This window comes from Uloborus diversus, chromosome 2, assembly GCF_026930045.1.
Source record: "Uloborus diversus isolate 005 chromosome 2, Udiv.v.3.1, whole genome shotgun sequence".
In the NCBI taxonomy this organism is placed as follows: Eukaryota; Metazoa; Arthropoda; class Arachnida; order Araneae; family Uloboridae; genus Uloborus; species Uloborus diversus.
The window spans coordinates 9867313-9883410 of NC_072732.1; the positions used below are offsets into that span (position 1 = coordinate 9867313).

General features: G+C 30.0%; 1 protein-coding gene across 1 annotated transcript in view; it reads right to left on the reverse strand.

Moving 5' to 3' along the window:
- The window catches only part of LOC129217791 (cyclin-dependent kinase 17-like), a 71087-nt gene that overhangs the window by 42148 nt on the left and 12841 nt on the right, over positions 1–16098 (reverse strand). The window lies entirely within an intron of this gene.

The window sequence follows — 16098 nt, forward strand, 5'->3', positions numbered from 1 at the left end:
AAAAAAAAACTTACTTCAATTAATACTCGTCCATACTTACTTTTTTTTTCAGTTGAGAAGATATTCGTATCGCGAGCGCGTGAACCTTTATTTTTTAATAAGTCTTTTTGTTTCGTTAAACCATAATTTAAAGCATCATTTCAAAAATTTTCTTGCACACTCCATGTTCCAAAAACAAAAATTAAATAATTTTCCTTTTCAAAATTTCAAAAAATATTTGTCAAAATTTTTCAACCAATTCATTTCTGCACAGTTGATTGTTTCCCTTTTCGAATACCTTAATAAAACTCCTTCAGTTATTAGTTTTTTTCAGGACTAGAAATATTTTTGTATCAGATTTAAAATGAATTTGAATTTCTGGGGGGTTCCTTAAAATTAATTCTCTGGTACCACTGGCTTTTCATTGTTTAAATTTATTAGTTCGCGATCGCGTCGAATATCTTTCTCAAAAAAATATTACTTTTGAATTCAAGCCTTATTCACGTTTAATACTCTGCTTAATCTCAAGATTTAATTTCGAAAATCCTTTTAAAGTATATTCCTGAAAATATTTCCCGTATCTGGAGTGTGCAAGATAAAAGTTCCGTTTTCTTTCAAAAAAAAAAAAAAATAACTTACTTCAATTAATACTCGTCCATACTTACATTTTTTTTTCAGTTGAGAAGATATTCGTATCGCGAGCGCGTGAACCTTTATTTTTTAATAAGTCTTTTTGTTTCGTTAAACCATAATTTAAAGCAACATTTCAAAAATTTTCTTGCACACTCCATGTTCCAAAAACAAAAATTAAATAATTTTCCTTTTCAAAATTTCAAAAAATATTTGTCAAAATTTTTCATTGTACACCAATTCATTTCTGCACAGTTGATTGTTTCCCTTTTTTCTTCCCTTTTCGAATACCTTAATAAAACTCCTTCAGTTATTAGTTTTTTCAGGACTAGAAATATTTTTGTATCAGATTTAAAATGAATTTGAATTTCTGGGGGGTTCCTTAAAATTAATTCTCTGGTACCACTGGCTTTTCATTGTTTAAATTTATTAGTTCGCGATCGCGTCGAATATCTTTCTCAAAAAAATATTACTTTTGAATTCAAGCCTTATTCACGTTTAATACTCTGCTTAATCTCAAGATTTAATTTCGAAAATCCTTTTAAAGTATATTCCTGAAAATATTTCCCGTATCTGGAGTGTGCAAGATAAAAGTTCCGTTTTCTTTCAAAAAAAAAAAATAACTTACTTCAATTAATACTCGTCCATACTTTTTTTTTTCAGTTGAGAAGATATTCGTATCGCGAGCGCGTGAACCTTTATTTTTAATAAGTCTTTTTGTTTCGTTAAACCATAATTTAAAGCATCATTTCAAAAATTTTCTTGCACACTCCATGTTCCAAAAACAAAAATTAAATAATTTTCCTTTTCAAAATTTCAAAAAATATTTGTCAAAATTTTTCATTGTACACCAATTCATTTCTGCACAGTTGATTGTTTCCCTTTTTTCTTCCCTTTTCTAATACCTTAATAAAACTCCTTCAGTTATTTGTTTTTTTCAGGACTAGAAATATTTTTGTATCAGATTTAAAATGAATTTGAATTTCTGGGGGGTTCCTTAAAATTAATTCTCTGGTACCACTGGCTTTTCATTGTTTAAATTTATTAGTTCGCGATCGCGTCGAATATCTTTCTCAAAAAAATATTACTTTTGAATTCAAGCCTTATTCACGTTTAATACTCTGCTTAATCTCAAGATTTAATTTCGAAAATCCTTTTAAAGTATATTCCTGAAAATATTTCCCGTATCTGGAGTGTGCAAGATAAAAGTTCCGTTTTCTTTCAAAAAAAAAAATAACTTACTTCAATTAATACTCGTCCATACTTTTTTTTTTCAGTTGAGAAGATATTCGTATCGCGAGCGCGTGAACCTTTATTTTTAATAAGTCTTTTTGTTTCGTTAAACCATAATTTAAAGCATCATTTCAAAAATTTTCTTGCACACTCCATGTTCCAAAAACAAAAATTAAATAATTTTCCTTTTCAAAATTTCAAAAAATATTTGTCAAAATTGTTCATTGTACACCAATTCATTTCTGCACAGTTGATTGTTTCCCTTTTTTCTTCCCTTTTCTAATACCTTAATAAAACTCCTTCAGTTATTAGTTTTTTCAGGACTAGAAATATTTTTGTATCAGATTTAAAATGAATTTGAATTTCTGGGGGGTTCCTCAAAATTAATTCTCTGGTACCACTGGCTTTTCACTGTTTAAATTTATTAGTTCGCGATCGCGTCGAATATCTTTCTCAAAAAAATATTTCTTTTGAATTCAAGCCTTATTCACGTTTAATACTCTGCATTAATCTCAAGATTTAATTTCGAAAATCCTTTTAAAGTATATTCCTGAAAATATTTCCCGTATCTGGAGTGTGCAAGATAAAAGTTCCGTTTTCTTTCAAAAAAAAAAAAAAAAACTTACTTCAATTAATACTCGTCCATACTTACTTTTTTTTTTCAGTTGAGAAGATATTCGTATCGCGAGCGCGTGAACCTTTATTTTTTAATAAGTCTTTTTGTTTCGTTAAACCATAATTTAAAGCATCATTTCAAAAATTTTCTTGCACACTCCATGTTCCAAAAACAAAAATTAAATAATTTTCCTTTTCAAAATTTCAAAAAATATTTGTCAAAATTTTTCGTTGTACACCAATTCATTTCTGCACAGTTGATTGTTTCCCTTTTTTCTTTCCTTTTCGAATACCTTAATAAAACTCCTTCAGTTATTAGTTTTTTCAGGACTAGAAATATTTTTGTATCAGATTTAAAATGAATTTGAATTTCTGGGGGGTTCCTTAAAATTAATTCTCTGGTACCACTGGCTTTTCACTGTTTAAATTTATTAGTTCGCGATCGCGTCGAATATCTTTCTCAAAAAAAATATTTCTTTTGAATTCAAGCCTTATTCACGTTTAATACTCTGCTTAATCTCAAGATTTAATTTCGAAAATCCTTTTAAAGTATATTCCTGAAAATATTTCCCGTATCTGGAGTGTGCAAGATAAAAGTTCCGTTTTCTTTCAAAAAAAAAAAAAAAACTTACTTCAATTAATACTCGTCCATACTTACTTTTTTTTTTCAGTTGAGAAGATATTCGTATCGCGAGCGCGTGAACCTTTATTTTTTAATAAGTCTTTTTGTTTCGTTAAACCATAATTTAAAGCATCATTTCAAAAATTTTCTTGCACACTCCATGTTCCAAAAACAAAAATTAAATAATTTTCCTTTTCAAAATTTCAAAAAATATTTGTCAAAATTTTTCATTGTACACCAATTCATTTCTGCACAGTTGATTGTTTCCCTTTTTTCTTCCCTTTTCTAATACCTTAATAAAACTCCTTCAGTTATTAGTTTTTTCAGGACTAGAAATATTTTTGTATCAGATTTAAAATGAATTTGAATTTCTGGGGGGTTCCTCAAAATTAATTCTCTGGTACCACTGGCTTTTCACTGTTTAAATTTATTAGTTCGCGATCGCGTCGAATATCTTTCTCAAAAAAATATTTCTTTTGAATTCAAGCCTTATTCACGTTTAATACTCTGCATTAATCTCAAGATTTAATTTCGAAAATCCTTTTAAAGTATATTCCTGAAAATATTTCCCGTATCTGGAGTGTGCAAGATAAAAGTTCCGTTTTCTTTCAAAAAAAAAAAAAAAAACTTCAATTAATACTCGTCCATACTTACTTTTTTTTTTCAGTTGAGAAGATATTCGTATCGCGAGCGCGTGAACCTTTATTTTTTAATAAGTCTTTTTGTTTCGTTAAACCATAATTTAAAGCATCATTTCAAAAATTTTCTTGCACACTCCATGTTCCAAAAACAAAAATTAAATAATTTTCCTTTTCAAAATTTCAAAAAATATTTGTCAAAATTTTTCGTTGTACACCAATTCATTTCTGCACAGTTGATTGTTTCCCTTTTTTCTTTCCTTTTCGAATACCTTAATAAAACTCCTTCAGTTATTAGTTTTTTCAGGACTAGAAATATTTTTGTATCAGATTTAAAATGAATTTGAATTTCTGGGGGGTTCCTTAAAATTAATTCTCTGGTACCACTGGCTTTTCACTGTTTAAATTTATTAGTTCGCGATCGCGTCGAATATCTTTCTCAAAAAAAATATTTCTTTTGAATTCAAGCCTTATTCACGTTTAATACTCTGCTTAATCTCAAAATTTAATTTCGAAAATCCTTTTAAAGTATATTCCTGAAAATATTTCCCGTATCTGGAGTGTGCAAGATAAAAGTTCCGTTTTCTTTCAAAAAAAAAAAAAAACTTACTTCAATTAATACTCGTCCATACTTACTTTTTTTTTCAGTTGAGAAGATATTCGTATCGCGAGCGCGTGAACCTTTATTTTTTAATAAGTCTTTTTGTTTCGTTAAACCATAATTTAAAGCATCATTTCAAAAATTTTCTTTCACACTCCATGTTCCAAAAACAAAAATTAAATAATTTTCCTTTTCAAAATTTCAAAAAATATTTGTCAAAATTTTTCATTGTACACCAATTCATTTCTGCACAGTTGATTGTTTCCCTTTTTTCTTCCCTTTTCGAATACCTTAATAAAACTCCTTCAGTTATTAGTTTTTTCAGGACTAGAAATATTTTTGTATCAGATTTAAAATGAATTTGAATTTCTGGGGGGTTCCTTAAAATTAATTCTCTGGTACCACTGGCTTTTCATTGTTTAAATTTATTAGTTCGCGATCGCGTCGAATATCTTTCTCAAAAAAATATTACTTTTGAATTCAAGCCTTATTCACGTTTAATACTCTGCTTAATCTCAAGATTTAATTTCGAAAATCCTTTTAAAGTATATTCCTGAAAATATTTCCCGTATCTGGAGTGTGCAAGATAAAAGTTCCGTTTTCTTTCAAAAAAAAAATAACTTACTTCAATTAATACTCGTCCATACTTTTTTTTTTTCAGTTGAGAAGATATTCGTATCGCGAGCGCGTGAACCTTTATTTTTAATAAGTCTTTTTGTTTCGTTAAACCATAATTTAAAGCATCATTTCAAAAATTTTCTTGCACACTCCATGTTCCAAAAACAAAAATTAAATAATTTTCCTTTTCAAAATTTCAAAAAATATTTGTCAAAATTTTTCAACCAATTCATTTCTGCACAGTTGATTGTTTCCCTTTTCGAATACCTTAATAAAACTCCTTCAGTTATTAGTTTTTTTCAGGACTAGAAATATTTTTGTATCAGATTTAAAATGAATTTGAATTTCTGGGGGGTTCCTTAAAATTAATTCTCTGGTACCACTGGCTTTTCATTGTTTAAATTTATTAGTTCGCGATCGCGTCGAATATCTTTCTCAAAAAAATATTACTTTTGAATTCAAGCCTTATTCACGTTTAATACTCTGCTTAATCTCAAGATTTAATTTCGAAAATCCTTTTAAAGTATATTCCTGAAAATATTTCCCGTATCTGGAGTGTGCAAGATAAAAGTTCCGTTTTCTTTCAAAAAAAAAAAATAACTTACTTCAATTAATACTCGTCCATACTTACATTTTTTTTTCAGTTGAGAAGATATTCGTATCGCGAGCGCGTGAACCTTTATTTTTTAATAAGTCTTTTTGTTTCGTTAAACCATAATTTAAAGCAACATTTCAAAAATTTTCTTGCACACTCCATGTTCCAAAAACAAAAATTAAATAATTTTCCTTTTCAAAATTTCAAAAAATATTTGTCAAAATTTTTCAACCAATTCATTTCTGCACAGTTGATTGTTTCCCTTTTCGAATACCTTAATAAAACTCCTTCAGTTATTAGTTTTTTTCAGGACTAGAAATATTTTTGTATCAGATTTAAAATGAATTTGAATTTCTGGGGGGTTCCTTAAAATTAATTCTCTGGTACCACTGGCTTTTCATTGTTTAAATTTATTAGTTCGCGATCGCGTCGAATATCTTTCTCAAAAAAATATTACTTTTGAATTCAAGCCTTATTCACGTTTAATACTCTGCTTAATCTCAAGATTTAATTTCGAAAATCCTTTTAAAGTATATTCCTGAAAATATTTCCCGTATCTGGAGTGTGCAAGATAAAAGTTCCGTTTTCTTTCAAAAAAAAAGAAAATAACTTACTTCAATTAATACTCGTCCATACTTACTTTTTTTTTTTTTTTCAGTTGAGAAGATATTCGTATCGCGAGCGCGTGAACCTTTATTTTTAATAAGTCTTTTTGTTTCGTTAAACCATAATTTAAAGCATCATTTCAAAAATTTTCTTGCACACTCCATGTTCCAAAAACAAAAATTAAATAATTTTCCTTTTCAAAATTTCAAAAAATATTTGTCAAAATTTTTCATTGTACACCAATTCATTTCTGCACAGTTGATTGTTTCCCTTTTTTCTTCCCTTTTCGAATACCTTAATAAAACTCCTTCAGTTATTAGTTTTTTCAGGACTAGAAATATTTTTGTATCAGATTTAAAATGAATTTGAATTTCTGGGGGGTTCCTTAAAATTAATTCTCTGGTACCACTGGCTTTTCATTGTTTAAATTTATTAGTTCGCGATCGCGTCGAATATCTTTCTCAAAAAAATATTACTTTTGAATTCAAGCCTTATTCACGTTTAATACTCTGCTTAATCTCAAGATTTAATTTCGAAAATCCTTTTAAAGTATATTCCTGAAAATATTTCCCGTATCTGGAGTGTGCAAGATAAAAGTTCCGTTTTCTTTCAAAAAAAAAAATAACTTCAATTAATACTCGTCCATACTTACTTTTTTTTTTCAGTTGAGAAGATATTCGTATCGCGAGCGCGTGAACCTTTATTTTTTAATAAGTCTTTTTGTTTCGTTAAACCATAATTTAAAGCATCATTTCAAAAATTTTCTTGCACACTCCATGTTCCAAAAACAAAAATTAAATAATTTTCCTTTTCAAAATTTCAAAAAATATTTGTCAAAATTTTTCATTGTACACCAATTCATTTCTGCACAGTTGATTGTTTCCCTTTTTTCTTCCCTTTTCGAATACCTTAATAAAACTCCTTCAGTTATTAGTTTTTTCAGGACTAGAAATATTTTTGTATCAGATTTAAAATGAATTTGAATTTCTGGGGGGTTCCTTAAAATTAATTCTCTGGTACCACTGGCTTTTCATTGTTTAAATTTATTAGTTCGCGATCGCGTCGAATATCTTTCTCAAAAAAATATTACTTTTGAATTCAAGCCTTATTCACGTTTAATACTCTGCTTAATCTCAAGATTTAATTTCGAAAATCCTTTTAAAGTATATTCCTGAAAATATTTCCCGTATCTGGAGTGTGCAAGATAAAAGTTCCGTTTTCTTTCAAAAAAAAAATAACTTACTTCAATTAATACTCGTCCATACTTATTTTTTTTTTCAGTTGAGAAGATATTCGTATCGCGAGCGCGTGAACCTTTATTTTTTAATAAGTCTTTTTGTTTCGTTAAACCATAATTTAAAGCATCATTTCAAAAATTTTCTTGCACACTCCATGTTCCAAAAACAAAAATTAAATAATTTTCCTTTTCAAAATTTCAAAAAATATTTGTCAAAATTTTTCATTGTACACCAATTCATTTCTGCACAGTTGATTGTTTCCCTTTTTTCTTCCCTTTTCGAATACCTTAATAAAACTCCTTCAGTTATTAGTTTTTTCAGGACTAGAAATATTTTTGTATCAGATTTAAAATGAATTTGAATTTCTGGGGGGTTCCTTAAAATTAATTCTCTGGTACCACTGGCTTTTCATTGTTTAAATTTATTAGTTCGCGATCGCGTCGAATATCTTTCTCAAAAAAATATTACTTTTGAATTCAAGCCTTATTCACGTTTAATACTCTGCTTAATCTCAAGATTTAATTTCGAAAATCCTTTTAAAGTATATTCCTGAAAATATTTCCCGTATCTGGAGTGTGCAAGATAAAAGTTCCGTTTTCTTTCAAAAAAAAAAAATAACTTCAATTAATACTCGTCCATACTTACTTTTTTTTTTCAGTTGAGAAGATATTCGTATCGCGAGCGCGTGAACCTTTATTTTTTAATAAGTCTTTTTGTTTCGTTAAACCATAATTTAAAGCATCATTTCAAAAATTTTCTTGCACACTCCATGTTCCAAAAACAAAAATTAAATAATTTTCCTTTTCAAAATTTCAAAAAATATTTGTCAAAATTTTTCAACCAATTCATTTCTGCACAGTTGATTGTTTCCCTTTTTTCTTCCCTTTTCGAATACCTTAATAAAACTCCTTCAGTTATTAGTTTTTTTCAGGACTAGAAATATTTTTGTATCAGATTTAAAATGAATTTGAATTTCTGGGGGGTTCCTTAAAATTAATTCTCTGGTACCACTGGCTTTTCATTGTTTAAATTTATTAGTTCGCGATCGCGTCGAATATCTTTCTCAAAAAAATATTACTTTTGAATTCAAGCCTTATTCACGTTTAATACTCTGCTTAATCTCAAGATTTAATTTCGAAAATCCTTTTAAAGTATATTCCTGAAAATATTTCCCGTATCTGGAGTGTGCAAGATAAAAGTTCCGTTTTCTTTCAAAAAAAATAAATAACTTCAATTAATACTCGTCCATACTTACTTTTTTTTTTTTTTTTTTTTTTTTTCAGTTAAGAAAATATTCGTATCGCGAGCGCGTGAACCTTTATTTTTTAATAAGTCTTTTTGTTTCGTTAAAGCCATAATTTAAAGCATCATTTCAAAAATTTTCTTGCACACTCCATGTTCCAAAAACAAAAATTAAATAATTTTCCTTTTCAAAATTTCAAAAAATATTTGTCAAAATTTTTCATTGTACACCAATTCATTTCTGCACAGTTGATTGTTTCCCTTTTTTCTTCCCTTTTCGAATACCTTAATAAAACTCCTTCAGTTATTAGTTTTTTCAGGACTAGAAATATTTTTTTATCAGATTTAAAATGAATTTGAATTTCTGGGGGGTTCCTTAAAATTAATTCTCTGGTACCACTGGCTTTTCATTGTTTAAATTTATTAGTTCGCGATCGCGTCGAATATCTTTCTCAAAAAAATATTACTTTTGAATTCAAGCCTTATTCACGTTTAATACTCTGCTTAATCTCAAGATTTAATTTCGAAAATCCTTTTAAAGTATATTTCTGAAAATATTTCCCGTATCTGGAGTGTGCAAGATAAAAGTTCCGTTTTCTTTCAAAAAAAAAAAAAAAAACTTCAATTAATACTCGTCCATACTTACTTTTTTTTTTTTTTTTTTTTTTTCAGTTAAGAAAATATTCGTATCGCGAACGCGTGAACCTTTATTTTTTAATAAGTCTTTTTGTTTCGTTAAAGCCATAATTTAAAGCATCATTTCAAAAATTTTCTTGCACACTCCATGTTCCAAAAACAAAAATTAAATAATTTTCCTTTTCAAAATTTCAAAAAATATTTGTCAAAATTTTTCATTGTACACCAATTCATTTCTGCACAGTTGATTGTTTCCCTTTTTTCTTCCCTTTTCGAATACCTTAATAAAACTCCTTCAGTTATTAGTTTTTTCAGGACTAGAAATATTTTTGTATCAGATTTAAAATGAATTTGAATTTCTGGGGGGTTCCTCAAAATTAATTCTCTGGTACCACTGGCTTTTCATTGATTAAATTTATTAGTTCGCGATCGCGTCGAATATCTTTCTCAAAAAAATATTACTTTTGAATTCAAGCCTTATTCACGTTTAATACTCTGCTTAATCTCAAGATTTAATTTCGAAAATCCTTTTAAAGTATATTCCTGAAAATATTTCCCGTATCTGGAGTGTGCAAGATAAAAGTTCCGTTTTCTTTCAAAAAAAAAAAAAATAACTTACTTCAATTAATACTCGTCCATACTTATTTTTTTTTTTTTTCAGTTGAGAAGATATTCGTATCGCGAGCGCGTGAACCTTTATTTTTAATAAGTCTTTTTGTTTCGTTAAAGCCATAATTTCAAGCATCATTTCAAAAATTTTCTTGCACACTCCATGTTCAAAAAACAAAAATTGAATAATTGTCCTTTTCCAATTTCAAAAAATGTTCGTCAAAATTTTTCATTGTACACCAATTCATTTCTGCACAGTTGATTGTTTCCCTTTTTTCTTCCCTTTTCTAATACCTTAATAAAACTCCTTCAGTTATTAGTTTTTTCAGGACTAGAAATATTTTTGTATCAGATTTAAAATGAATTTGAATTTCTGGGGGGTTCCTCAAAATTAATTCTCTGGTACCACTGGCTTTTCATTGTTTAAATTTATTAGTTCGCGATCGCGTCGAATATCTTTCTCAAAAAAATATTACTTTTGAATTCAAGCCTTATTCACGTTTAATACTCTGCTTAATCTCAAGATTTAATTTCGAAAATCCTTTTAAAGTATATTCCTGAAAATATTTCCCGTATCTGTAGCGTGCAAGATAAAATTCCCGTTTTCTTTCAGAAAAAAAATTGCCTCACTTCAATTTATATTCGTCCATACTCACTAGTTTTTCTTTGTATGTTTCGCGAAGTGCTAAAACCCTTTTCTTTTTAGTTTAGTTGTCTCAGTTTTCTTTTCAATCTACTCGATGTTAGATTGCTATTATAATTTTGCGCGCGCATATGAAACAGGGATAGGCACAGGAGGTAAGTTGGCAGCTTTAAATTTTGATAAAATGTGTTAAAGTTTAGGTCCTGGGTAAGCGTCAATTGACTTTTTGTTTCTTAATCAAACTGTATAGCAGCATTTTCCATTGGACCCCAATTACTTTTGAGTTGAAAATTTTAATTTCATTTTTTTTTATTATGAAAAGGAACCTTAAAAAAGTAATAGCATAATGAACTTAAACAAATAAAATTGGCGCCTCTCAATGTGATCACTTAGGGACAACCTCGATTTGATAAGAATAACCGAAGCGAATCCAGGACGTAATAAAATTGTGATTTTTTTCCATTAAGGAGCATTTAACTTTTCAAGTGCAAATTTAAAACTGCGTTTAGTTGACTCATTGCAATTTTAATCATAAATAACTAATTTAGTAGAATGAATTTTTGAGCAAATACATTTTTTATTGCTCTCGTTTGACTGTTTTGTATTCCTATGATTCCCCCCCCCCCTCCCCCGCATCCCTTTGCAGCATCACCGTCGACCGGCCCCTCCCGATGCTGCTCCTCCAGAGAAAAGTCTCCAGGTTGTTTCCGTATCCTACACCCACACACACACTCATGCCTGCACACAGCCACAAACACACACATGATTTCGAAAAAAAATTGAATTCCAGATGTCAAAATTCAAATTAATCATTAATCGATGAAAAAAAAGAGTTTAAACTATCCGTCCGAAGTAACAAAGGTTTTGTCTGCCCATCTTTAAAACATGATCTTCTGCTATGTGCCACGTTAATGAACCGTTATCTCACGCATCCTTTTTCGTGAACCACAGTTTCAAACCAGATTCAACTTCATCTTTTCCAAAGCGGATTTCATTGCTGTTTGAAAATGCAGTGAAGTTAAATGAAAGTGCAATCTCTCAATTTTTGCTTCCTTTTACAAAAAAGGAAGTAAAAAATATATTCGAAAAAAAATCACTGAAAAATCGTCCTAGATTTCCATTTTGCTCATCCCCTAATGGGTGTTGAGTTTTTTTTTTTCTTTTTTTCGACCCGACAGCACGTGGAAATGCCTAGGAAAGTACAGGCACCCGAAATACGCATTTTGAAGATCCCCGAGTTAATGACAACGAGTTTTCTCGTGACGTCCGTATGTACGTACGTATGTATGTGTGTATGTACGTATGTATCTCGCATAACTCAAAACCCGCATGTCCTAAAAAGTTGAAATTCGGTGCGTAGCCTCCTAGTTGTGTTTAATTGTGCACCTTCCGTTTTGGTTGCATTCGGATGTTCCTAAAGGGGGTCTTTTACACTTTTTTGGGAGGAAATCATTGTTGATTTCAATGCAAACTCAAGTGGTGTTATTATTATCAAACACTTGGCTATATATCTTCGAGCTTTTGTCCGCCAAGTTTTGTCGCAAACTTGGCGAAAAATTTAGCGATTTTTTTTTTAATTTTAAAATCGGGTTTTAATTTGGCATATGTTGGTGATATTTAAAGAGTTAGCCACTGAATCACATTAAAATTGTCAACAATGGGGAAATGAATCTGTGTAAAAAGTTTTTTTTTTTTTGCTTCGGTTCGCAAGACACTAGGGGTGAAAATGTTTAGTGCTTCCTTGCTTACTCCACGGCGCTATTATCATTAAGTTGGCGTAAAAGGAAGTCACGTGATGCGCGCATCGGCTCGTTCTAAATAACTTACTAAATAATGGTTGTGAAATTTTTAGCTGTGCTGCAGCAATTCTATAATTCGTGATGGTTAAATTGTCAAAGCGTTTTAAAATGTTGATTCTTAACTTTACAGTTAAATAATTGTTTTTTCCTCATCGCTACACTGTTTGACTGTTTAATCTGAAGATTTTAGTATAACTGTGCAGGGAGAAGAATTCTTCTTCTTTACTGAAAGGAAGAGAGCTTGTTTCAAACGAAGCTAAAATAAATATCTCGTAGTGGGAGGAGATCCCCCATCAGCAACTTTAGTACAGGGGCTATGGTAGAAAAAAAGTCGGAAACTGCATTTTGTGATAAAATCATGAAACTTGGCATGCATGTAGACAATGTACTAACAAGCATTTTTGGAAGAAGATACAATTCAAAATCCCCCCCCCCCAAACCCCCCTGGCAGTCATTTTTGGTCAAAAATCCAAAACTACTTTTCTTTATTTTTCGAAAAATACCCACTCTATCTTCTTTTGGGAGTTCTATTATGCTTACTAAAGAGTATAATGTCATCAAAATATCTCTAAACCTCCTAATTTTAAAATTATTTTTTTTAAAAAAATCAAGTTTTTAACAACTTTAATTAATCAAAATCTAACATTTCTTGAGGGGCCGTTTGAGAAATGTTTTTTATGCATTTTAATGCACTGTGTTAAGGAAAATCAATTCATTTACCGTAGAACGCAATAATCCGAACCCCAGAAATCCGAAACATCAGAAAATCCGAACCTATGCTTTAAGTTTACTATTAAAAATTGATTGCAAAACTAAGAATAAAACTAGAAATTAAAAACCATAAACAAAGCTAGTAATTTTTCAAAACTTGAATAAAACATTTGAATTGTTGTTTAAGAATAAATATTGCACTTTGATTAGTTAAAACAAAATCAATTTTCATTATCGGTGGAAAAAAAACATCAAGCACTTGGAAATGAAGTACGCAATTTTTTTGGGAGTTTCACTCACATTCTGCAGTTTTATCAGTCATATGTGCACTTGAAATAAGGGGGAGGGACACGGAAATATTTAATTACTATAATAAGAAGTTTAGTGCTATGTTAATAAAGCTAGCAATATTTTTACTATTAATAAAATTGTTATTTATTGAAATATAATTCACTGTTACAAAAACTACAACTAAATTGTAATACAAATCTGCTTAAGTGATGCATACAACGATTATATAGAAAGTAATTTAAAACGTTTGAATTTACAAGTAATTTACACAAGTACTTAACATTTTCCATTGCAGTATTTACACATAGGTGTTTAGATAAGTCCATTTTTGAAGCACCCACAAGTTATTTGAGAGCAGTTTTTTTTTACACTTGCCTTGCATAACGTAAATTCGCTTTCAGCAAGAACTTGAAACTTCGGGCAAACTCAAACAAATAAGAACGTGCTTTTCATCAGTTACTGTAAAACCCCAATCATAAATTAAAGTTAAGGCTAAATTTTTGGACATACTGCCCCACTGATGTCCACCTTGATAAGCACTAAATAACTTGCCTTTGGGCTTCAGGTGTGGGAGGTAAGTTAATCATTGATCATTGTTCGCTGGTGGAAAAACAGTTTCCAGCTTCATTTACGGACGGCAAGTTGCATGCAGACGAGTAATAGCAAAAAGAATCGTTAAGATATTTGAAATTTTTAATTAGGTGTGCATTTTTTTTAGGTTAGGATATATATATATATATATATATATATATATATATATATATATATATGAAAATACACCAATAATATCAGGATAGTCTTTTCATCATTTCCACATCGACACTTTTTTCCAACCTGCAAGAAAAGAGATAACCATGAGAGTTCCGCTGAATGAATTCCTGAGAATGAGTGGAATTCTCTTAGAATAACTGATTTTTGCTGACCGAATTTGTACGCCAAGTCTTGGACTAGTATAAGTCGAAAGTGTTTTCCAGCTCCAAAATCTTCTTCATCCCCTTTTTGTACAGCTGATGGAAGCATTGTTGTCAACAGTTCCAACGAATATGCTCATGTGTCCTCTTATTGTAGCATGCAAAACATGAACGTAGTTCCAGAAATTAGCTTCCTCGTGATTTTATGGCACTAGAGGTGTCTTATTCGATGAAAATCACCGTCACATCATTAAGAGCAAACATAAGATCATATAGCTAGTGCAATCATGGAAAACAATTCTGTCTTATCTGCGTTTCGTAGAAACTGAACCAGTTCTTAGAAAGCAAACCATTTTCTCTAAAATAATATCTTTCTCTTATTCCTCTTATATGTCTTACTTGTTGTATCCTGAAAAGAATGCAGATACTCCACCGAAAAATTTTCTGTCCTAGGTCGTTTTATGTGAACGATGAAAGAACCATCATAGACAATGGCGTCACAATGTATCTCCATTGCACTTATTTTAAAATTAGCATTCATCATTTGCATCTTCATAATCCCATCTTAACTCGTTTTCTTCTTCTCTCGAGTTGTTTTCATCAGTAAGAATACTATAATTTAACTCACTGAGCAGGAATGTTATTAACTAGACTTATTTCCAGTTGAAAGAGCTCCATTTATTGAAATCGATGGAGGGTAAGGTTGATTTTCATACAGGAGAAATTCAACTAGGTTGAAATTTACGGTATTGCAAATAATGAAAAGATTAGAAAATGAATCTGTATCGGATTTTAATCTTTTCAGTAAAAGAGCAGACTTACTGATTTTTCTGGAAAAATGAAATCCTAAAAAATTATTGTTTTTCTACCCGTGAACATAAAGTGACTTTTGAGTTATAACTCTTTTCTCTATAAATTTGTTGCACTGTTTGTTTTCCACAACTTGCCGAATCTTCAACAGTTGCTCCACATATTCGTCGTCTACTGCTACATTCGTCTCCAATGAGAACAATTCTTTCGATGACTCTAAAAATGGATTCTCATGTTTAGCCATTTCTCTTCAAGACCTTTCTTGAAAACATGCTTTGGAAATTTAAAATTTCCTAATTGCGCATATGCAGCGTTTTTTTAAATCAGCAGAGGTAACTTTTTCAAACTGTGCAATTAAATCGATAATTTGAAGATCAACCAACGCCCATCTTCTTAACGCAGTTGGATCTGTGAAAGTCCGATAGCCCCACCATCTACTTTTACTATCGCATAGTCTGTAGCGGACAATGAACACGTAAAGGCAGAGCCGCCTCCAGGGGAGGCGTAGAACCGTGGCTGCCAATTTTAATTTAGGGATGAGCAAAGTAAAAAAGAAAAAGAAAACCTTCTCAGTATTTAAAAAAATTAAATAAAATACCAAGTGGAATTCCCGTGATAAAAAATATTTTCTCAACAAAAGTTTGAAAGAAAATGCAACCCTTGAATATTAAACAATTAAACCTTTAAATATTATTTAGGAACATCCACGGTTCTCTATTATAATTTACCTAACTAAAGGCAGCAGAAATTTTTCGCGACATTCTGACAAGTTAAAAAAAAAAAGAAAATCAACCAAAAAAGTATTCAGTATATAGTAAAACCTATGATAAATTTAAATTTAATACAATGAATGAATAGCTAGATAACTATGGCGGTTTTATAGGGGCCGCCGAAGCATGTTTTAAAAAGAAAAAAAAGTTACAATGTTTTAAATCTCCCTTACTGCATTTTAACGAAATGGATACTAAGTGTTTGAAGGTATAAAACGAAAGTGAAACAAAACTTTAAATATTCTCCAGCTAGAATATCACAATAAAGTAAAATAAAGTTGGGAGAAGACCTGGTGTCCCT